General features: G+C 45.4%; 1 protein-coding gene and 1 pseudogene across 2 annotated transcripts in view; both read right to left on the reverse strand.

The window, feature by feature from the left end:
- Nucleotides 1-22,220, reverse strand: part of LOC126338067 (spastin) — a 449,984-nt gene that overhangs the window by 297,084 nt on the left and 130,680 nt on the right. The gene's annotated exons all lie outside the window — the stretch shown is intronic.
- Nucleotides 6,536-6,653, reverse strand: LOC126287726 (5S ribosomal RNA; annotated as a pseudogene).

Below are 22,220 nucleotides of genomic sequence, written 5' to 3' on the forward strand. Positions count from 1 at the left end.
TCTTAAACATTCCTCGGCCCACTGTTTTCGATGTGACAGTGAAGTGGAAACATGAAGGGATACGTACAGCACAGAAGCGTACAGGTCGATCTCGTCTGTTGACTGGCAGAGACAGCCGACAGTGGAAGAGGGTCGTAAAGTGTAATAGGCAGAAATTTATCCAGACCATCACACAAGAATTCCAAACTGCATCAGGATTCACTGCAAGTATAGGCGGGAGGTGAGAAAACTTGGACGTCATGGTCGAGTGCCTCCTCATAGGCCACACGTCACGCCGGCAAATGCCAAACGACGCCTCGCTTGATGTAAGGAGCGTAAACACTGGACGATTGAACAGTGGAAAAGCGTTGTGTGGAGTGACTAATCACGGTACACAATGTGGCGATCCAGTGGTAGGGTGTAGTTCTGGCGAATGCCCGGTGAACATCATCTGCCAGCGTGTGTAGTGCCAACAGTAAAATCCGGAAATGGTGGTGTTATGGTGTGGTCCTGTTTCTCATGGCGGGAGCTTGCACACATTATTTTGCGTGGCACTATCACAGCACAGGCCTACATTGATGTTTTAAGCACCTTCTTGCTTCCCACTGTTTAAGAGCAATTCGGGGATGGCGATTGCAACTTTCAACACTATCGAGCACTTGTTCATAATGCGCGGCCTGTGGCGGAGTGGTTACGCGACAATAACATCCCTGTAATGGACTGGCCTGCATGGAATCCTGACCTGAATCCTGTACAACAACTTTGGGGTGTTTTCGCAACAACTTTGGGGTGTTTTAGAACGCCGACGTCGTGCCAGGCTTCACCGACCGACATCGATACCTCTCCTCAATGCAGCACTCCGTGAAGAATGGGCTGCCGTTCCCCTGCACCTGACTGAATGTATGCTTGCGAGACTGGAAGCTGTCATTCAAGGCTAAGGGTGGGCCAACACCATATAGAATTCCAGCATTACCGATTGAGGGCGCCACGAACTTTCAAGTCATTTTCAGCCAGGTGTCCGGATACTTCTGATCACATAGTGTATGTCACTGTCCAGTCGCAGTCATGCATCAGACGTGATGAATGCACCATGTGCAGCTGTTACTGTAAACGTGAAATAAGTCACTGGCACGGCGGACCAGTAAACGTGGCCCTGGCCCAGATAGAGTCAGCGAACTGGACGTGGAAGGGGATCGAAGCCTTGAAAGCGGCGAGCCCGCCTTTCATCTACCGGCATCCTGCAGTTCCAGATTTCTTGCTTGCGCTGTCATACATCCGTCTCCGACGTCGGCCACTGGTTCACTGTGTCGAACATCGATAAATGCTTACGTTCGAATCGACAGCAGCAAACAAATGTAACCGACGCGACGCGTACATTTCTAGCCACCATCGAACGAGTCCGTAATCCGAAGAAATTGTTTATGTGGTAACTTTAATTCGTGTTTTCATTTGCACAATAGTTACCAAATAGAAGAACTTAATAGTATAAAAAGAGGGTAGCATTTCACTGCGTACGTCACAGATGAACCAGTTTTACTAAGAAGCATTTTTTAAAGACAATACTCCAGAAAAGAGAAACAAGCGTTACACTATTCTGGTAAGTTCTTTCCAAACAAATTCATACGCATCGAGGCAAAGGAGCGTTCAATACGTAACGCAACATTTTTTTTCTGAAAGGATGTTCGTTTTATACAAGAGTTTATAAGGCTACAAAGCCTTATTTTTCAACATTCTCTCTGTTCAATGCGGCGGATTTACGCCACGTTACTGGGAGGGACTGTATGCCCGCATGCCACTCTACTGATCAACTTCGGAGCCGGCGCCTTTGCTACATCAATAACCTCAGCCTCATCCATGTACTGCTTCCCGAGGAATACATCTTTCATTGCACCTAACAGCTGGAAATCGGAGGGTGCGAGAGCAAGGCTACAGCGTGGGTAAGGAAGAACAGTCCATTGAAGTTTTGTGAGCTCCTCTCGGACGCGCAGACTTGTCAAACGTCCAGTTGAGCAGCGAAGTGTTTGTTTGTAATCCGTCAATCACCTCGAACGAGAGTGTCCGCACGTTCAAATATTGCGAGAGTCACAGTTGTCTGCGGCCGGCAGGCGCACAGGAGATCGAACAGGTTTGCGCGACCTTGTTGCGATAATAGACGTCTCGTCCAACGGCTCTCCGTGTCTTTTTTCACTGCCAGGCCTCCGGAGGCATTCTGCAAGCGCCTATGAATATCTGTGGTGCACTGGTTTGCCGCCAAAAGAAACTCACTGACAGCTCTCTGCTTCGAACGCACCACCATTCTGCAGGCTACGTTTACTCCCGCCACCTATGGGAAGTCCAATGAACAACAGGGACTGAAGTGTGAATATTCCACTATGCACCACAACAAATTCTGAATTTTCTTTTTAATTGACGGAAAAAACCGTTGTATCACTTACTAAACGCCCCTCGTAGAAGCAAAAACGTTCCAGTAAATATGAGTCCACAAGCAAGCCACCGGAAAGGAGATGGTTGCTAATATACAGGGTGAAAAGTATTTAAACCGACAAACTCTGGGAGGTTGTAGGGGACATCAAAACAAATATTTTTCCCTAATGTTATTTCTTTCCTATAAGGCGTATTTAAACCAGTAAGATTTCTCTGGCGGCAATCAATTACACCAACAAACACTTTTCCATTTTTTATGACCAAGAAACAACAGATTAACACAACCCAGTTTCAATTACAGTAGATTTTCAAAAATGCCTCTATTGACAGGTAAACAAAGGTAACACCGTCGGTTCATGTTCTGTCTGACACGGGCAAAAACCCCCAGGAGTACCCTGAATTATTCATGCTGCTGCTACTATCCAGGAAACCAGATCCTCTTTTGATGCAACAGGAGTTGCAGAAACAAGGTTGCGCATCTCTCCCCACACAAAAAAGTCCAGGAGACATATTTGGGGATCGAGCAGAGCATGGTACAGGACCACCTCTGCCTATCCACGTCTCTGGGAACCGTCGGTCCAGGAATCGACGCACACGACGGCTGAAATGTGCCGGTGCCCCTTCGTGTTGGAACCAAATGCGTTGTCTTGTAGGGAGCGGGACGTCTTCCAGCAATTCTGGCAATGCTCTGACGAGAAAATTGTAATAGTGCCTGCCATTTAATGCTCTAGGTAGCAGATACGGCAAAATTAAACAGTCCCCAACAACACCGACCCACACATTAACGAAGAACCGCACTTGATGAGCGCTAGTAACTGTGGCATGTGGGTTATCCCCAGTCCAAACATGAGAATTGTGAATGTTCAAGAAAAAAATCGTTCAAATGGCTCTGAGCACTATGGGACATCTAAGGTCATCAGTCCCCTAGAACTTAGAGCTACTTAAACCTAACTAACCTAAGGGCATCACACACATCCATGCCCGAGGCAGGATGCGAACCTGCGACCGTAGCGGTCGCGCGGCTCCACACTGTAGCGCCTAGAACCGCTCGGCCACGTACACAGCAGCAAAGGTCGTATGATGCGGGATACGGCGATTCGGATGTTGTTGATAAACCCGCTGTGCAGCTCGTGTACCCACGCCAGGTGTACCGCTCCACTAGTAAACAGAGACAATGCACTACTACACTGGTGGACAGCAGTTGCCTACAACTGAAGAGCGTAATACGGCTTCCATCGGTTTAAATAATCCTCATAGGAAAAAATGACAATAGGGAAAAATATTTGTTTTGATGTCCCCTGCAGCCTCCCAGAGTTTGTCGGTTTAAATACTTTTCACCCTGTATGGCTACAATCTCCCCGTAATATCATTTTGGAATATCGTCTTAGTTTTAAATGAGATGTAAACCTTTAGATAATTTCCCATCAAACTGCTCTCAGGTTTTACCAATGGCCAACCTTAACAAGAAGTATAGTACTGTTTCAGCACATTACTATATGCTGTGCTCTCTTACCTGCTAAAGGAGGTGTTTCACGTCTTGTCATCGCATTTTAACGAACACTAGTCTCTGCAGTGAGTTACGATTTATTTGCAAGAGCCGGATCATCTCGAAAAGCTTGACAAGGCAACATAATTCGTTGCTCCTGTTCTTCAATTATATAGATGGGAGTGCTGTGCACAACATTTTTTAAAATGATCCCAGACAGAAATATTCGTAGGGTTTACATCAGATGATCTAGGAGGTCAAGGTACAGACCTGTTCGACGACCTTGAACCATACTGTGCGTCAAATGTCGACTTACCTTAGCAGTAGCATGTGCGTCTCGCCCGTCAGGCACAATCCACATTCCCCAACCACAGGCAATTTGTGAAATTTGAGCCGAATTAAATGGAGACAATCGAAAAGTTTGTATTTCAATTACTTCTGCAGTAACTAGGACAATATTTCAGTGGATGTTAATATGCTGTTATTCGCAATTATCTCGTTTGCGGACACATGTGTCCTTTTTCCTATTATGGTATACATTCGCTTGTAGCAGTTTTCGTTATTATTTATGACAATTCCTGTATAAAGCAGACAGAAAGGAATATATGAATATACAGCAACCACCCGGGGAAAATTTCAGTCAGTCATTACTACCAAGCCAGCCTGGGTAGCCGATCGGTTCTAGGCGCTACAGTCTGGAATCGCACGACCGCTACAGCGCAGGTTCGAATCCTACCTCGGGCATGGATGTGTGTGATGTCCTTAGGTCAGTTAGGTTTAAGTAGTTCTAGGGGACTGATGACCTCAGAAGTCCCATAGTGCTAAGAACCATTTTCAGTACTACAAAAATAAATGAAGAAACAAAACACAAAAGAAGAATTGTCCTGAAACATCACGAATGTATTACAAGCAGTTTTTTTCAGCTTTTCTGGATAAAAGGGTAACAGACAGTTCTTCACTCTCCTGAAGAGAAAGTACTACGATAAAATCATCAACGATGAAAAAATGAAGCAGGTGACCGAAAATTGCGGTGCAGTTACAGCTTAGTCTCCAAAATACGAAGATTATTGCGCAAGTAAGGATGCCGCATATTTCCAGCGTTTCGAAAGCGGGAGCGGAAAAAGTAAAAAACTGTTTCGAAACAGGTAATTTTTTTGTTCTCGTTATAAACAACGATGAAGCCAAAATATTAATTTTATGTTCGCAATCCACAGAGCAATCTCAAATTACTCTGGTGATGTATTCAACTGAACCATGCTTACTAGCGGCGACACAAAATCAAACCTAATGAAATTCTTCATCAGCTATGACTACTGCCAAATAGCCGCGTTGTTAATACTTACGTAACTGACAGAAAACCGCCAATAAATTTTATATGAAAGTAGCGCCCGACTAATTTGCTGTTACGCTTGGAATATGGGACATATTATCGACAACATTTGCCTTTAACGAGAACCAAAACGAGTTTTTCGCTGGCAATGGACGCCGAAAGCCACGCCGAACACGCAATCTCTGACGGCTCTGATTCCACGAAACTTATCACATACAAAAAAAGTGCAAACTTTTAGAAATTAAAAAACACAGCTCAGCACTTTTAGGAGGGGCATATGATTTATGCTATGCCGATGCTTTGGATTGTTTTAAGTTTTAATGGCGTCATGGGAATGTCTTGTTTTTGCATCTATACCTTGCGTATAATAAATACTGTGCTCTTTACTAATGATAGAGGAAATACAGTCTTGATTCCGATCTTGTAGGGAAAAAAAACTTTAGAAACTGGTCATAATGTAAAACTATGGAAATCAAAAAAAGATGTTTAATACGTGGCCGGCCGGAGTGGCCGAGCGGTTCTAGGCCCTTCAGTCTGGAACCGCGCGACCGCTACGGTCGCAGGTTCGATCCTGCCTCGGGCATGGATGTGTGTGATGTCCTTAGGTTAGTTAGGTTTAAGTAGTTCTAAATTCTAGGGGACTGATGACCTCAGATGTTAAGTCCCATAGTGCGCAAAGCCATTTGAAGCAGTTTTTTGTTTAATACGTCGGTGAAGAATGAGAACTCAATGACTGGACCAAACTATTAAGACTTTAAAAGTCTGTCATCCATTAAACAATCGAGATGACTTCAAGCCCTTTCACGACCGCCGTATCGATGGATGGTTGAAGGCATTTGTTGGAAACCCCGCCCTCTTCACATCCAAAATGCTAGTGCTATAAAGTTTTCGACCAAGGGCGAAATTGCGGACTGTGCAGGGAGCCACAGAAAGATATAAATGTTAGGTCTATATGGAAAGGATTGCAAAAGAGTTAACTAAATTCGCGCAGTGGTCAAAACCTACATAGCATTTCACATGTCGGCGGTATGCTTCGTTTGGCTTATTTGAAAATAAATTTGTTTCATTCGCTCACGGTAATTGCTACAAAAAAAACTAAAAACTAAACTCCGTCCGAACAAGCTTTGGAAGGCCCAACGGTACCGACCGGCCGCCGCGTCATCCTCAGCCCACAGGCGTCACTGGATGCGGATACGGGGGGGAATGTGGTCAGCACACGGCTCTCCAGGTCGTATGTCAGTTCCTCACACCGGAGCCGCTACTTCTCAATCAAGTAGCTCCTCAGTTTGCCTCATTAGGGCTGAGTGCACCACGCTTGCCAACAGCGCTCAGCTGACTGGATGGTCACCCATCCAAGTACTAGCCCAGCCCGACAGCGCTTACCTTCGGTGATCTGACGGGAACTGGTGTTACCACTGCGGTAAGGCCGTTGGCTCACGGTAATTGCTGGTGACAATAATTCTCACTTTACTCTTCGCCTTCACGCTTGCATTCAGTAAAGATAGGATCTGTCTCTAATCTACTTTTCCGGCAGTGTTTGTTGTACTTTAATAACCAGGCACAGCAGTACGGCTAGCCTTACCGCTCGAGAGTTGGCCGATATTAGCCTCCTATATGGATTCAGTGAAAGCAATAGAGGCGCGGCACCGCATTTGTACCCTGTGCTGATACTGTGCTGACTGCAACCATATTACTTTTTTTTCGCCTGCAACTTTTGTAAGGTTTATCAGTAAATCTTGTCTACACCCCATAGTCAATGTGTAACTATAATAACACCACCGGAAAAACAGAACCGAGCAGAGCTGAATGCATTTGAAGGTAAAGAGTAAAGTGGACATGACTGTTGGTAACAACAAGAACTCCTAGTGAAAAGAAGAAGTTTCTTTCCAAGCAAGACACACAACACACACTACCCGCATTTGCACTGGTGAGCTGATATTTTCAGTTATACAGGTTCAAACATAAATGAAGGTAAGAACTAACAGAATTGAATTACAATACTTTAGCAAGCCGAGGGTCATATACACGGCATTTCAGCTGGCTCTACAACTGGGTTTTATGCAACCCGCAACACCTTCAAATACAATGCGCAAGGTTTTCAGATTCTCTCACTCACTACATTCGAACTATCAGTCTTACAGAAAAATTAACAGTACCATTTTGTAGGAAATTTAATGCAGTTAAATTTTGTTCTGGGATGCATTATTACTGGAGGCCACAGTTTTCCTATTGTAAAAGGATAATGTACAAGAGTGACCTTCAAATGCGTTTTTCTTGAATAGTTTCCGGAGGTATGTGAGGGGCTCGTAGACTTAAGTAACAGATCAAACTATGGTGTCCTCAATAGCAACTCTTCATCAGAGGCAAGGGTATCGTCAGGAGTGCCCCAGGGATGTGTCATAGGACCGCTGTTGTTTTCTACATAGTTAAATCGGCGTACAGGGAAAGAAGCATTCCACAGTTGCTTGCTAATGATCCAGAGAGGTATGGGAAGATGTCGTCACTGAGTAGCTGTAGGAGAATAGAAGACGACTTAGATAAAATTTCTTTCTACTTGGTGTGATGAATGGCACCCTTACAAGAGGGCCCCCTATACTTGAAATCACGGATTTTGAAGCGCTTCAAATATATTGTAGAGGCACTTACGCTGGGTGCCTGCCTACCCGGTTTTCTAGCGACGTGCCTTGGTTTTTGAGGAAATCGATTTTGAAGTTCATTGCACGCTCTGTATACCCCTAACATTACATATATTCCGAGCAAGTCAGCGTAGCGCAGCGGTAAAGGTTCACGGCTACCGCGCTAGAGGTAACGTGTTCGAATCCTGCTCCCATATGTTTTTTATGTATGCAAGAGCCGTCCGGAAAATTTGATCCTAACATTCAAAAACGAGTAGACGAATTAACTGGGAAATACAGAAATGTAGTAGTGTCCTGCACGAAATCCGGGAAGTTCACGAAACTGGTGTACGAAGAATTTTTGCGTTCTGTAATTCTTCCATACGTGGGACAGAACATTTTTTTTTGTACACTATCGATTCGTGGGGACGGCAAACCGATTCAGTTTTATACGATCCTCTATTCACTGATGAAAGGAAAGCGAGCACCTGCACCCTGAAAGTGGTCCCACCAAAATGCACTCCTTATTGCAGGCCCTGCGATGTTTATTTTTACCGACAGGTGAAAATCTTCACGAAAATTATTCAGAATGCTTCCGACCTGATTAAAGACAAAGAGATCGTTTCTGTGAAAGATTTTATAAAATTACATTCGCTAATCCTACATCAATTCGGCGCACCTAATTTTGAAAGCACGATTGGATACCCATGCTTCGCATCGAAATTAGTGGATGAAAGAGAAAACTGTTTGAATGCAAATAATTGTATTTCCCGATATCGCTCACGAAGAAATCGTGCGCCTGCAAGACCCGATTGCTTTCACAAAATGCGCGTGGTGCTGCGAAAATTTGTGCTTCGGTTGTCTATGGTAAGTATCACCCACAATATTGTTCTGGCACATCAAGCAATGTGGACGATGAAAAATTAAGATTTTGTAATATTGTATGATAGAAAAAAATTAACAACTGAATATATCTTTATAATTTCGCACACCTTACACTGTTTGTTGATACTCTTTGAAATAAAATGTAAAAAAATGGTAGATTCAAAAAAAAGTAGCAGGATTCAAAAACGGTATCTCCAGAGCTGTAGCCCTGAACCTTTACCGCTGCGCTTCGCTGACTTGCTCGGAATGTGTGTAATGTTACGGGTATACAAAGCGCGCAATGAACTCCAAAATCGATTTTCTCAAAAACCAAGGCCCGTCGCTAGAAAACCGTACGCAGGGTAAGTGCCTCTACAATATATTTGAATCGCATCAAAATCCGTGATTTACAGTATGGAGGGTCCCCTTGTTAGTGTATATAAATGTAAGTTAATGCACGCGAGTAGGAAAAACACTCTTGCAATGTTCGACTACGGTAGTAATAGTGTGCTGGTTAACACAGTCATGTCAAATATCAAGGCGTAACGTTGCAGGGCAATATGAAATGGAATGGAATGTGCATTTAAGAACTGTAGTAGGGAAGGCGAATGGTCCATTTCGGTTTATTGGAACGTGTGGTTCATCTGTACAGGAGGCTGCACATACGATAGTAACGCGACACATTGTTGAGTACTGTTTGAGTGTTAAGGACTACGAAAATAAGAGAAATCAAGGCTCGTACGGACGCATATAGACAGTCGTTTCCTCTCGCTCTATTTATGAGTGGAACAGAAAAGGAAATGTGTAATAATGGTACTAAGGTAATCTCCGCCACGCACCATACGGTGGTTTGCGGAGTATGGGTGTAGATGCACACGTACGAAAAATCAAAAGGATACTTTTGTCAAATAACATGAAACGGGAAAAGGGAGACCGAAGATAAAGGCAATCACAATAAAGATACTAATTCATTTACGCCGACACTAACGTTGCCCAGCTTAATACGTACCAGAAACCCCCCCACCTAGGTTCTTCAAGGAATTGGACTCCCATGTATACCAGTATAAACGCTCTGTTCTATGAAATCCGAGTGTGTCTTGTTACAAATCGCAGCGTTTATGACATCACGTGTCCGGAACTGTGCGTTGTACAATGGTAAAATTCTGCAGGTACATTCAGTGCTATACATGGAAGCTATCTGGAAAATGTGGTGCGAACTGCTATTAGTATACGAAGAAATAAGCTAAAACGTCACTCCTGATGTTGAAGTTTACTGCGTAAACAGCGTAAATTTAGTAGGCGGTAAACAACTTTTCTTTCATTATTTTGTGACTTGTGTCGGCAAGAAAAAGTTTTTCCATAAGATTTGACATTCCGTGTAAAGTTTGTCGGAAGTCGCGAAGTGCTTTCAGTTCTCAAATACTAAGTGAGTATAGTTTGTATAATTCATGTGCCGTGGGTTATGCTGCCTCGAGACACATGCAGGGTAGTCAGAAATGGTCTGAAAAGCTTGTAACGGAGTTTGAGGTTAGGCTGTGCTGAGAAATAATTGTTAAAAAAAATTCGACACACTGCGCCGTTTCGGAGTTAATTAGCGCTGAAGTTAGCCAACCAGCACATTGCGCGCGCGAATTCAAGCGGCCCGCCAGAGATTGACGCTAGGCGTTTTCCTCTTTTGGTTTCTTAAAACCAAATATGAAAGCGATAAAAAAAATGGTAGTAAGGATCGAACCCGAGCCAACGGTTGAGCAGTCTCGTGCGCTATCATCTACGCTATGACAACAACTGAGACAAAATGTATCGGCGGGTCGCTTGAATTTGCACGTGCAACAGCCTGACTGACTAGCTTCAATAGTAATAACGACGCAATGTATTTAATTCTTTTCTTAACAATTATTTCTCAGCACAACCTTCCCAGCAACACCCTTACAAGCTTTTCGGATTGTTTCTGACCACCATGAATACACCGGATGATCAAAAAGTGAAAACTTAATAAACCACGGAATAACGTAGATAGAGGGGTAAAAATTGACACATGCTTGGAATGACATGAGGTTTTATTTAAAAAAAAAAAAAAAAAAAAAAAAAAAAGACCACGTTCACAAAACGTCCGACAGCAAAACGTAAGAGACTGCACATGACAATCCTGTATAAAAGGAGCTGTAATGTGAGAGAGACAATCAGATGCGTCAGCAGTCGCAGCATATTAACGTTACCGCAAAAGGCGCTTTTTGTGAAGCTGTATTATCAGAATGGGGAATGTGCTAGTTCAGCGTTACGATCTTATTGCAATAGGAAGGGGATTCGAACGAGTAAAGGTCCGTTGACAAATGCAGCTGTGGCGAGAATGATTTCGAAGTTCGAAGCCACGGGGTTGTTTAGACGATAGACCCCGTAGTGGCCGACCGAGCACAAGACGTAATGCTGCTCCGACAGTTCAGGAAGAAATGGGAGACTGTAGCGGATTCGTCTACGCACGGGGAAGTCAGTGCTCGTGCAGTCACACGTCGCACCGGCATTCCACACACCACTGTTTGGTTGGCATTTAGGCGTACGCTCCGATGCTATCCATACAAAATCCATCGGCATCATCAACTGTTACCTGGCGATTTAAGTGAAGCGGAGTGCATTTGAGATGTGGGCGTTTCAAAAGATGGCGGAAGATGACGATTGGTTAAGTAACGTGTTGTGGACCGACGAAGCTCATTTCACACTCCGAGGGTCTGTCAACACCCACTACTGCAGGATTTGGGCTACCGAAAATAATAGTACTGTCGTGGAAACTCCAATGCACGACGAGAAAGTCACGGTATGGGTTGGATTTGCCACATCTACCGTTATCGGGCCTTTTTTCTTCGAGGAAATGCGTGATTATGGTTTTGTAACTGCTACAGTGACGGGTGAGACGTACGTCGATATGTTACAGAATCGCATCATCCCCAATCTGGCTGATGAACACCTGCTGGAACGTACGATGTTTATGCAGGACGGCGCTCCACCCCATATTGCTAGGCGCTTTAAAGATCTCTTGCACGAGTCGTTTGTGATGATCGTGTGCTCAGCCACCACTTTCGTCATGCTTGGCCTCCCAGGTCCCCAGACCTAGTCCGTGCGATTATTGGCTCTGGGGTTACCTGAAGTTGCAAGTGTATCGTGATCAACCGACATCTCTAGGGATGCTGGAAGACAACATCCAACGCCAATGCCTCACCATAACTCCGGGCAATCTTTACAGTGCTCTTCACAAGGTTATTCCACGACTACAGCTATTGTTGAGGACTGATGATGGACATATTGAGCATTTCCTGTAAAGAACATCATCTTTGCTTTGTCTTACTTTGTTACGCTAATTATTGCTACTCTGATCAGATGAAGCGCCCTCTGTCGGACATTTTTTGAACGTTTGTATTTTTTTGGTTCTAATAAAACCCCATGTCATTCCATTCCAAGCATGTGTTTCAATTTGTACCTCTCTATCTACATTATTCCGTGATTTATTCAGTTTTCAAATTTATACTACTTTTTGATCACCTGGTATTTTCTCACTGTAGCACTCGTGTTAAACCTTTAACGGAAGATCATACCTACCGATGAGTAGATGACAGATTTTTAAATATTTTAATTCCGTCAATTTTATAATATACCGAAAAATAACGTTTTCGTTGCTCATGAAAGAATTTAGACAGGCAACCTGCAACTGTGACTGTGTGATTGTTTTAATCGTGTGGCAATACAGACAGTGCACATGCGCAACGCCGGGAGGAGTATATGGACGGGTGCATTAGGTAGGAGTGCCTCAGGGAGCAGGACTAATGGGGGACACAAACTCGGGCAGCCGGCGGCGGGCCGAGATTGGCCACTGGAGCTGCTCGTTAACGACGTAATCCGATTCGGCAGTGACCGCGGCTCAGGGGCGCGACTAATGCTCCGCCCACGCCGGCTAAATGGCTGCTATATTTCTTCAGCGGGGAATATTAGCTCCCTCTGGCATTTCACACTTCGGCAAAGCGACCATGACAGAAAGTCATTACCGGTAACACACAGACTGCTCAAGTGTACTGCTGCTTCTACAGTTCGTAGACTCCAGAGAACACAGATCTGTTTGCTAGGAGGAGGCCGGCTAATATTCCACACTAGTAACTTGTCTGCCCGTACGTTTATTTGTATTCAAACGTCTAATACACTACTGGCCATTAAAATTGCTACACCACGCAGATGACGTACTACAGACGAGAAATTTAACCGACAGGAAGAAGATGCTGTGATATGCAAATGATTAGCTTTTCAGAGCATTCACACGAGGCTGGCGCCGGTGTCGACACCTACGACGTGCTGACATGAGGAAAGTTTCCAACCGATTTCTCATACACAAACAGCAGTTGACCGGCGTTGCCTGGAGAAACGTCGTTGTGATGCCTCGTGTAAGGAGGAGAAATGCATACCATCACGTTGCCGACTTTGGTAAAGGTCGGATTGTAGCATATCGCGATTGCGATTTATCGTATAGCGACATTGCTGCTCGCGTTGGTCGATATCCAATGACTGTTAGCAGAATATGGAACCGGTGGGTTCAGGAGTGTAATACGGAACGCCGTGCTGGATCCCAACGGCCTCGTATCACTAGCAGCCGACATGACAGGCATCTTATCCGCATGGCTGTAACGGATCGTGCAGCCAAGTTTCGAACCCCAAGTCAACAGATGGCGACGTTTGCAAGACGACAACCATCTGCACAGCAGCATGGAATATCAGCTCGGAGACAATGGCTGCGGTTACCCCTGTCGCTGCATCACAGACAGGAGCCTGCGATGGTGTACTCAACGACGAACCTGGGTGCACGAATGGCAAAACGTCATTTTTTCGAATGAATCCAGGTTCTGTTTGCAGCATCATGATGGTCGCATCTGTGTTTGGCGACATCGCGGTGAACGCACATTGGAAGCGTGTATTCGTCATCGCCACAGGTAAATGGAAATGATCGTATGACATTGTTTACCGGGAGGCTCCATTCGGGTAAGTTCGCCGCCGTATTACAAGTCCTTTTTAGGTGACGCCACGCTGGCGACTTGCGACTCAATGATGAAAATGGACACACAACACCCAGTCCCCCGCCGGGAATCGAACCCGGGCCTCCTGCGTGGTAAGCGGTAACGCTATCGCTACGCAGGCGGACAGTATATTCAGGTAATCTGTTATCATCAGCGTACAGCTTCTCTACAGAGTCCGCCGCATTTTACTGCTTCTCTAAATGCGGTGGCTTCCGCGTAATACATGTTGCCTCCAGGGCAGAGAACGGCAGCAATAGTTGACACGTCTGATGCAGGAATATAAATTCTTTGACATGCTCTTCCGCGGCATTTGGAGCAATTTCATGAAAATCTCGCCTGTAGTTTTTATTTCTTTTCCTCCTTTTCTCTCTTGAAATGTGGGAGGTTTGAAATTAACACCCTGCATTTTGTCTGGAGATGTCAAATAATGCGCAACCGAGGAGTGGAAGAACGAAAATAATATAACTATCAGCAGCGAATACAGAAATATCGGGCAATCACCCGACACTGACCCTAGACGCTGCGTCTTGTGAACAGCTGTTGACCGTGCATGTGGTGAGTCAGAGGCAAGTCTGGGCTTGCGCAGCCGCTAACGAACAGCTGAGCGTCTGGGCAGCAGCAGTGACACACACACACACACACACACACACACGTCGGAGGAGGTCGATACTGCGGCTTGGCGGGCGAGCAGACACGGGGCATTCAAGGCGTAGTCTCCTCTTTCCTTCTGTTCGCACCTCTTCCATTCTGTTCGCACCTCTTCCAGGAAAGGATGGTCTTTCCGGGCCAACTCATCATGCTGCCACGTCACACATGAGCGTGTGCTGGCGATCGTCCCACAGTTCCCGGAAAAAATTCGTCTCCTTCTGCGAAGAGCTTCCAGATATTAAAACCGTAACTCATCGAAACTGCATGGATCCATTTTCTTTTTCACAGTCATTACTAATAATAAAAGCTTCATGGGAGCTTTGCTGGCAGTTTCTCCAAACAAATTCTGCACTGCCACGGTATCTGGCAACATCTGGGAATCGTTATTTCTTGATAACACTGAAGCATTCCGAAAGAGGGAACTTCTGCTGCACGTAAAACCTCCTACTACTCACGCACTCGTGTAGGACCACAGAGGCGAATATAACAGTAATCTATGAAATTCTGGTGCATTATATATAGCACCACACTTGTTAGCGGTACAACGTGTTCAGGGTCACACCAGCAAGTTTTTGGGGGTAGGTCGCAGGACAAATAAGTAAGCTGACTATCGGACGTGCGTAGTCGGACGAATCCCTACCGGCGGCAGAAATGGAAACTAAAAACAGTCTTTTGTACTCTAATAGTCGCTGCGAATTTCCGAGGACAGACATTTTCCTGGGTAGGCTGTTGCTTTACTTTGAAATAAACGTTTTACTTCATAATTTAGCAATTAGTTAATTTTATCCCCTTGGTCGTTATCACGCTACACCACTGTAAGGGGTGGGGTGGGGTGAGGAAGGAATATATGAGGATCCCTAACAAATAGTTTCGTACAAACACGCCATGTGCGTTTTCACATTATTAGTTACACTAACTCAAATTGATGTGTTGCGTAATGGTTGCGTTTTTTTCCTTTTTATACATGGATTCCACGACTAATGAAACTGCACTCGTATTTATTATGGTTGTGCGGAACATTTATTAGGGACGCCATCACACGTTGCTTTCCCATACGGATGTGTGGAATATATCACGCTATACATATAACACTGTGATGTAGCTTGATAGTATCCAAGGGAAAGAAATTAACTTGTTTCTAAATTATGAAACAAAGTGTTAACTCAAAAATTTAAGGGAGACCTATGCGGGAAAATGTATTCCCTTAAAGAAACGAAGGGAACGACCTACGAAGTGTGTGTGTGTGTGTGTGTGTGTGTGTGTGTGTGTGTGTGTGTATTTCATGGTTTTATCTTCCACGCTACCCAACCGATACTTGTAAAATCTACCTGGAGTGTATATACAAGGTGTTCCGAAACTATTGGTTCAAATTAATACAGGAGGCAGAACGCGTCAAAAACAAATATATTTCGTTGTGATATATATGGCCCCTGAGAGCAATTTATGAAGTTAGGAATGATTTCCACAGAATGTTGTTTGGTGTGCTAATTACAGCAGTGTAGATCACAGGAACTGCTCGAATGCGCGACTATGAACGCTACATCGTCGGATCACTGACTGTCGCGTCCGTTCGAAGATTCTGGGAATGTCCGCAATGGCACCAGCGATGACAATTCTAGTGACGAGTACATCATCTCTTTCCACAACGGTTTCATACAGCAGCTGCTTCATATGCCCCCAGACAAAGAAATCCAGACAAGTGAGGTCAGGGAACGTAGCGCTTCCTACAATAGACTTCGTCGATCTCTTCCAATAACTAGGTTTACACACAGACCCTGCCTTTCGCAGACGACTAATTGTTTCAGCAATTAGTGAATCCTAAAAGCTGGAAGCGACCCACAAAAATGAAAGCGGGAGAGAATTATTTTGTGTGTGGTGTAGATGTAGCCTGTGTGGACTCAAAGCGTTGATATATCAGTTTAAAACTACTATGAAGTACAGAATTACAATTTCTAGCACAATTTAATGTGTTCTGTACCGAATAACAAAAATAGCAGGCACACAATTTATTGATGGCAAGGACATACAAGCATAATAACCACCGGAAAAATGCTCCTATCAGAGCACAAAAAAGGCAGATATGTTCCTGTTTGGGTGACATTGAAAAGTGAGGTACCAGCTGCCCTCGTTCTACCTTTCCCAGCACCTTTAAAAAAATTTCCAAAAATTTTGGCATGTGAATATATTCGCAATAATTTTAACACACAATCTCCCCTAACTGTAACTCTATCACGCCCAATAGTCCATCGCTGTAACTCGCTCATACCCATCCACTTCCACTTGTCCATTCTCACTCCTTTAGCGTAACTCACTGTCATCTTTTTATGTCTCTCCACGTATCACTGCCTCCTGTCTCACGGTCACAGTCTCTCTCTCTCTCTCTCTCTCTCTCTCTCTCTCTCTCTCTCTCTCTCTCTCTCTCTCTCTCTCTCTCTCTGCTACTATCTTATTCATTACACCTGCAATCTCTTCTCACAGTCACTACACCTTTCTTCCTAGTTGTCATTATCATAGACTATCTCTCATTCACTTCCACTTCTCCTTATCTTTATTCCCCTCCCACTGGCATTGTCGCCTTCATTCTCTTTCTAGCACTGTTCTGTCACTGTCAACTATGTTTCACTACCACCGAGGCCACTCTCTCTCACACTGTCACTGTCTCCTTCGATGTTTCTATACCACGACCACACACTACTATCGTCCAGTACTCTATTATTTTTCCGTCTCTTACTCGCTGTCTCTGCCACTGTCTCCTTCTCCTGACTTCTCCTCTCAGCATAAAAAAGCGCGAATACGTTCGCATGCCAAAATTGTTAAGGGTGCTCCCGCACACCAAAAGTTTTGGAATTTTTTGTTTTTAAAGTGCTGTTGAAGGTAGAATCAGGCAGCTGATACCCCACTTTTCAATCAGTCTTTTAATAAGCAGAAGCAAATTCGCATTTTCCGCTGGTTCCCTTCTTCTCCCCCCTACAGCAGGGCTTCTCACTCTTACGAAGAGAACGTTGTGGGTCAATAAAATTTAGATCGAAATAACACAAAGCTAATTTTACGTTGCACAAAATTCATCGTGAAATAAATACTTCGTGCTCTTATTCGCGCCACCAGGCACCGGGACCCGATTCGTTCTCGCTCACTCCATGGGCCGATCTTGCCAAGTTATTTGCTATTTGCCAAATCGAACCCCACTCGCTAGCGACGGGGCATCTCCGCATCCCATGTGATTTTGGATTCAGCGCAGATAGGTAGGCTGAAACTGGATCATCTCGTAGCGATATAGATATCTGTACCCTTACAATTTACGTCCGCTTATCCCAGAATCTTATGTGAGTTAATCAAATTTGCACGTGAACACCACTTTGTGTGTTCACAGCAGACGAGCAGACTAAGCAAACGCTTTACCAAATGGGTTATACCTTTCTCCCCGCAGAAACGCCACAACGCATGCCAAGATAGGAAACTAATCCGTCCTTTACAACGAAGGAGTACCGAACTCTTCAACTGATGCAAAATCCAATCACAGAATCATATAGGAGGGGAGTTAAAGATCCAATGGCCGCAATCACGGATCAGCTGCGAGGAGTTTTAATGAATTGGAAAGCTAAACAAGCAAATCTCCCCTTTACAATCAATTCTGTTCGGAATTCTTGACGCACCGATGCGTTGCTGAAATACAGGACCATCGGATGGTACAGTCGATATAATGTTTGTACTCGCAAGCATATAGTTTATAGAAACAACCCAACACAGAATTGATCGTGGCGCCAGAGTGGACGACCCAAGAGCGGGGAAGTCCCCCAGCCCACAATATTAAGCAAGAGGAGAGGTCGGTGCAGTCTTCCCTGTAAGGTTGACTGCAGGAACTTTATATATATATATATATATATTTTGTGTGTGTGTGTGTGTGTGTGTGTGTGTGTGTGTGTGTGTGTGTGAGTGTGTGTGAAGCCATACCAGTCATTCAATGAAACTAACGCGCACACAACTCTTCAGCGTACTACGACGCAGGCTCTCTTCAATGCTGTCTGGTTTCGGATCGTTCTGCGTGCCGGCTGCATACCACACACTCTTTCGGTGAGAACTGCTGAACACGTTGCCCTTTGCATTCTAATCTGTCCTTCATGAACAAAAATGTTTCACCTCTTTCTCAGGGCTGTTTCCCCACATTTTTTACGAAGAAGAACCCACAGCGGCTGAGCGGCGAAACTTCTATTTGTCCTTTCTATTCTTCCTTAATAAATTCATAATCCCGTGGAGGAAAGGCGATTACTATGAACAGTCCAGTATTGTTTACTGGTGCTTCCCTGATTTGCAAAGGCTGTTTTACATTTTCTGTGTGTTTCTAGGCTAACACACACAAAAAAATATCTTCCTTTCTGCCCCTCTGTTACTTGTTTGTGGCCTCTTCTCACTTACGTCAGCCGACTACTACTTTTCTTTCTGAATCCTGTAGTCCAGTCCCAAACACGACGACACGATGCAAAGGTAACTGGGGCAAGAAACCAAACGAAATTCATTAAGTAAGTAGCGAGCGCCACAGACCGTGGGTTCCTTATAACAATGAACTCAGAAGGTAACTCTGGAAAACCTCTCATGGTTTGTCATCGGAGTTGTGGTTTACCCTGTGTACAGGGTGGTCCATTGATAGTGGCCGGGCCAAATATCTCATGAAATAAGAATCAAACCAAAAAACTACAAAGAACGAAACTTGTCTAGCTTGAAGGGGGAAACCAGATGGCGGTGTGGTTGGCCCACTAGATGGCGCTGCCATAGGTCAAACGGATATGAACTGCGTTTTTTTGTTTTTTTTTTTTAAATAGGACCATCCATTTTCATTGCACATTCGTGTAGTAGTTAAAAAAATATGAATGTTTTAGTTGGACCACTTTTTCGGCTTTGTGATGGATGGCGCTGTAATAGTCACTAACATATGGCTCACAATTTAGGACGAACAGTTGGTAACAGGTAGGTACTTTAAATTAAAATACAGAACGTAGGTACGTTTGAACATATTATTTCTGTTGTTCCAATCTGATACATGTACCTTTGTGAGCTTATTTCTGAGAACGCATGCTGTTACAGCGTGATTACCTGTAAATACCACATTAATGCAATAAATGCTCAAAACGGTGTCCGTCAACCTCAATGCATTTGGCAATACGCGTAACGACATTCCTCACAACAGCGAGTAGTTCGCCTTCTGTAATGTTCGCACTTGCATTCAAAATGCGCTGACGCATTTCGTCAGGCGTTGTTGGTGGATCACGATAGCAAGTATCTTTAACTTTCCCCACAGAAAGAAATCCGGGGACGTCAGATCCGGTGAAAGTGCGGGCCATGGTATGGTGCTTCGACGAGCAATCCACCTGTCATGATATATGCTATTCAATACCGCTTCAACCGCACGCGAGCTATGTGCCGGACATCCATCATGCTGGAAGTACATCATGCAGTGAAACATCTTGTAGTAACATATGTAGCACATTACGTAGGAAATCAGCGTACATTGCACCATTTGGATTGGCATCGACAAAATGGGGGCCAATTATCGTTCCTCCCATAATGCCGCACCATACATTAATCCGCCAAGGTCGCTGATGTTCCACTCGTCGCAGCCGTCGTGGATTTTCAAAACATGGCTCAAATGGCTCTGAGCACTATGGGACTTAACATCTATGGTCATCAGTCCCCTAGAACTTAGAACTACTTAAAGCTAACTAACCTAAGGGCAGCACACAACACCCAGCCATCACGAGGCAGAGAAAATCCCTGACCCCGCCGGGAATCGAACCCGGGAACCCGCGAGAACGCTACCGCACGACCACGACATGCGGGCCATCGTGGATTTTCCGTTGCCCAATAGTGCTAGTGCATATTATGCCGGTTTACGTTACCGCTGTTGGTGAATGACGCTTCGTCGCTAAATAGAACGCGAGCAAAAGAGTCATCGTCCCGTAATATCTCTTGTGGCCAGTGGTGGAACTGTACACGACGTTCAAAGTCGTCGCCATGCAATCCCTGGTGCATAGAAATATGGTACGGGTACAATCGATGTTGATGTAGTATTCTCAACACCGACGTTTTTGAGATTCCCGCGCAATTTGTCTGCTACTGATGTGTGGATTAGCCGCGACAGCAGCTACAACACCTACTTGGGCATCATCATTTGTTGCAGGTCGTGGTTGACGTTTCACATGTGGCTGAACACTTCCTGTTTCCTTAAATAACGTAACTATCCGGCGAACGGTCCGGACACTTGGATGTCGTCGTCCTGGATACCGAGCAGCATACATACCACACGCCAGTTGGGCATTTTGATCAGAACAGCCATACATCAACACGATATCCACCTTTTCCGCAATTGGTAAACGGTCCATTTTAACACGGGTAATGTATCACGAAGCAAATACCATACGCACTGGCGGAATGTTACCACGTACTTATACGTTTGTGACTATTACAGCGCCATCTATCACAAACAGGAAAAAGTGGTCCAACTAAGACATTCATACACTCCTGGAAATTGAAATAAGAACACCGTGAATTCATTGTCCCAGGAAGGGGAAACTTTATTGACACATTCCTGGGGTCAGATACATCACATGATCACACTGACAGAACCACAGGCACATAGACACAGGCAACATAGCATACACAATGTCGTCCCTAGTACAGTCTATATCCACCTTTCGCAGCAATGCAGGCTGCTATTCTCCCATGGAGACGATCGTAGAGATGCTGGATGTAGTCCTGTGGAACGGCTTGCCATGCCATTTCCACCTGGCGCCTCAATTGGACCAACGTTCGTGCTGGACGTGCAGACCACGTGAGACGACGCTTCATCCAGTCCCAAACATGCTCAATGGGGGACAGATCCGGAGATCTTGCTGGCCAGGGTAGTTGACTTACACCTTCTAGAGCACGTTGGGTGGCACGGGATACATGCGGACGTGCATTGTCCTGTTGGAACAGCAAGTTCCCTTGCCGGTCTAGGAATGGTAGAACGATGGGTTCGATGACGGTTTGGATGTACCGTGCACTATTCAGTGTCCCCTCGACGATCACCAGAGGTGTACGGCCAGTGTAAGAGATCGCTCCCCACACCATGATGCCGGGTGTTGGCCCTGCGTGCCTCGGTCGTATGCAGTCCTGATTGTGGCGCTCACCTGCACGCCGCCAAACACGCATACGACCATCATTGGCACCAAGGCAGAAGCGACTCTCATCGCTGAAGACGACACGTCTCCATTCGTCCCTCCATTCAAGCCTGTCGCGACACCACTGGAGGCGGGCTGCACGATGTTGGGGCGTGAGCGGAAGACGGCCTAACGGTGTGCGGGACCGTAGCCCAGCTTCATGGAGACGGTTGCGAATGGTCCTCGCCGATACCCCAGGAGCAACAGTGTCCCTAATTTGCTGGGAAGTGGCGGTGCGGTCCCCTACGGCACTGCGTACGATCCTATGGTCTTGGCGTGCATCCGTGCGTCGCTGCGGTCCGGTCCCAGGTCGACGGGCACTTGCACCTTCCGCCGACCACTGGCGACAACATCGATGTACTGTGGAGACCTCACGCCCCACGTGTTGAGCAATTCGGCGGTACGTCCATCCGGCCTCCCGCATGCCCACTATACGCTCTCGCTCACAGTCCGTCAGCTCCACATACGGTTCATGTCCACGCTGTCGCGGCATGATACCAGTGTTAAAGACTGCGATGGAGCTCCGTATGCCACGGCAAACTGGCTGACACTGACGGCGGCGGTGCACAAATGCTGCGCAGCTAGCGCCATTCGACGGCCAACACCGCGGTTCCTGGTGTGTCCGCTGTGCCG

This window comes from Schistocerca gregaria, chromosome 1, assembly GCF_023897955.1.
Source record: "Schistocerca gregaria isolate iqSchGreg1 chromosome 1, iqSchGreg1.2, whole genome shotgun sequence".
Taxonomy (NCBI): domain Eukaryota; kingdom Metazoa; phylum Arthropoda; class Insecta; order Orthoptera; family Acrididae; genus Schistocerca; species Schistocerca gregaria.